A 2,976-nucleotide genomic window follows, 5' to 3' on the forward strand; every position below is an offset into this window, starting at 1 on the left:
GTGGAAAAAAGGGATATCATTGCTGATGTCAGATGGATCTTGGCTCAAAGAAAAAATACCAGAAAGATGTTTACTTGTGTTTTATTAACTATGCAAACACATTTGACTGTATGGATCATAACAAATTATGGATAATGTTGTAAAAAATAGAAATTTCAAGACACTTAAATGTATTCATGAGAAATCTGTACATAGACTAAGAGGCTGTCATTCAAACAGAACAAGAAGATACTGCATTATTTAAAATCAGGAAGGGTATGTGGCAGGGTTGTAACTTTTCACCAAACTTATTCAATCCATATGCTAAGCAAATAATCCAAGAAGCTGGAGTACATGAAGAAAAATATGACATTAGGATGGAAAGAAGATTCATTAACAACCTGTGATTTGCAGATGACACAACCTTTCTTGCAGAAGGTGAAGATGATTTGAAACATTTACTGATAAATATCGAAGTCTACAGTCTTCTGTATAGATTACATAAAGAAAACAAAAATCTTCACAACTGGACCAATATGCAACATCACGATAAATAGAGAAAAGATTGAGATTGTAAGGGATTTCATTTTACTTGGATCCACAATCAACATTCATGGAAGCAGCACTCAAGAAATCAATCATCATATTGCACTGGGCAAATCTGCTGCAAAAGACCTCTTTATGTCTTATGGAGCATAGATGTCACTTTGAAGACTCAGGTGTGCCTGATCCAAGCCATGGTATTTTCAATAGCCTTATATGCATGTGTAAACTGGGCAATGAATAAAGAAGACCAAAGAAGACCTGATGCCTTTGAATTATGGAACTGGCAAAGAATACCAAAATACCATGGACTGCCAGAAGAACGAACAAATCTATTGTGGAAGAAGTGCCCCTAGAATTCTCCTTAGAACTGAAAATGGCCAGATTTCATCTCACCTACTTTGGTCATGTTGTCAGAAGGGACTAGTCCCTGGAGAAGGAGATCATGCTTGGTAAAGTAGTTGTTGTTGTTATGTGCTGTCGAGTCGGCCTCCATTCATAGTGACCCCTCCTTGGGTTTCCGAGGCAGTATCACTACGGAAGTAGATTGCTCAACCTTCTTCCGAGGAGTGGCTGGTGGGTTTGAACTGCCAGCCTTCTGGTTAGCAGTCAAGTGCCTTAGGCACTACGCTACCAGAGCTCCTTGGTAAAGTAGAAGGTCAGTGAAAAAGGGGAAGACCTTCAATGATATGGATGGATACAGTCGCTGCAAAGATGGGCTCAAGCATAGCAAGAATTGTGAGGCTGGTGCAGGACCAGGCAGTGTTTAATTCTGTTGTACAAAGGGTGGCTATGAGTCAGAGCTGACTTGACACATCTAACTACAAAAACAAATCTTTATGGAAGCAGCTTGGCAGGTCTTTCTCCTGTGGAAGTCCTGTATGGATTCAAACTGCCAAACTTTTGGTTTATAGTGCTTAACCACTGCACCACCTGGTCTCCTTAAGGTGAGGCTAAGAGGGGTCAAATGACTTGCTCAAGATTGTATAACCAGTAAGGAGTATGCTGGAGACTCGTGTGCCGACTCACTGTTCATGATTCTCTTCTTTCCTATTAGAATATAGGTTTTCAGGCACCTACTCATCCCTAAAGGAGCTCTGGTGGTGGAGTGTCTAAAGCATTTGACTGCTAACCAGAAGGCTGGCATTTCAAACCCACCAGCCACTCTGCAGAAGGAAGGTTGGGCAATCTACTTCCAGAAAGGTTTACTGCCTCAGAAACCCAATGGGGGGTCGTTATGAGTCAGAATCAACTTGGTGGCAGTGAGTTTGTTTGTTTGTTTTGGTAATCATCCCTACCTGTAAAGAGAAGGGTGGTAAGTGTAAGCCAATCTTACAGGGTATCCTTTGGTTGACTGTTTTTGGTCAGGGTGGACCTGTGACCTAAATAGACCCTGTCAGAGTAAATATTCCCCACTGCACCACCTTTTCCTCTTGCTTTCTCCAGGAAGATGTAAACAACGAAGTATGTAGAACTGATCGCCACTGGCAACCATCTTACAATCATTCAGGAAACCAGCCTGTGCTGAAGCTCACTCTGACGCTGAACAGAGTAGAGCAGAGAGATAAAAAGAATCTGGGTCCATGATGTTATCATTGAACTGCTAAGCTTTGCCTGGTCTGGTCTTCTAGTTACATAATGTAGTAAATTTTCCTACTCATTAAATCACTTAATCAGGATTTTCTGCTACTTGCCACCCAACTCATCCTGACTACTACAATGAAATTGAGCTCTCTTTCCTCCAGTTTTTTTCCTACTATATCACATGGCTGCTATACACAAAGGGGTCCAAATGATAATGGTTTTGCTATAGAATTACAAAATCGATCCTCATTAGCCCTGGAATCCATATTGGTGAATTAGCCTATTCAGTAAAAATAGTTGCAGCATTTTCATGGCTATTCAGAGACTTCTGTATGGGGAACAGTGACTAGGCTGTTTTAGTAATTTGCTAATTTAGTGTTCACAGGGACTTTATAGAATGTGTTGTTTTTGTTGTTAGCTGTCATTGAGTTGGCCCAACTCACTGCGACCCCATGCACAATGGAATGAAATGCTGCCTATCCTGTGCCATGCCCACGATTGGTTGCAGATAAGACCTAGGGTTTTCATTGGGTAATTTTCAGAAGTAGAATGCTAGACCTTTTTTCCTAGTCCATGGAAACCTATTCAACATAATGTTGTTGTTGTTAGGTGCCCTCGAGTCATCTCTGACTCATAGAAACTCCATGAACAGCAGAACAAAACACTGCTCGATCCCGTGCCAGCTCCATGATCCCTGCTATACTTGAGCCCATCATCGCAGCCACTGTGTCAATCCATCTCATTGAAGGCCTCCCCATCTTTCGTCGACCCTCCATCCTATCAAGCATGACATCCTTCTCCAAGGAATGGTCCCTTCTGACAACATGACCAAAATAGGTGAGACGAAGTCTGGCCATTCTCGCTTCCAAG

Source organism: Orycteropus afer, unplaced genomic scaffold (genome assembly GCF_000298275.1).
Source record: "Orycteropus afer afer isolate SDZICR_OR568_19922 unplaced genomic scaffold, OryAfe1.0 scaffold00095, whole genome shotgun sequence".
In the NCBI taxonomy this organism is placed as follows: domain Eukaryota; kingdom Metazoa; phylum Chordata; class Mammalia; order Tubulidentata; family Orycteropodidae; genus Orycteropus; species Orycteropus afer.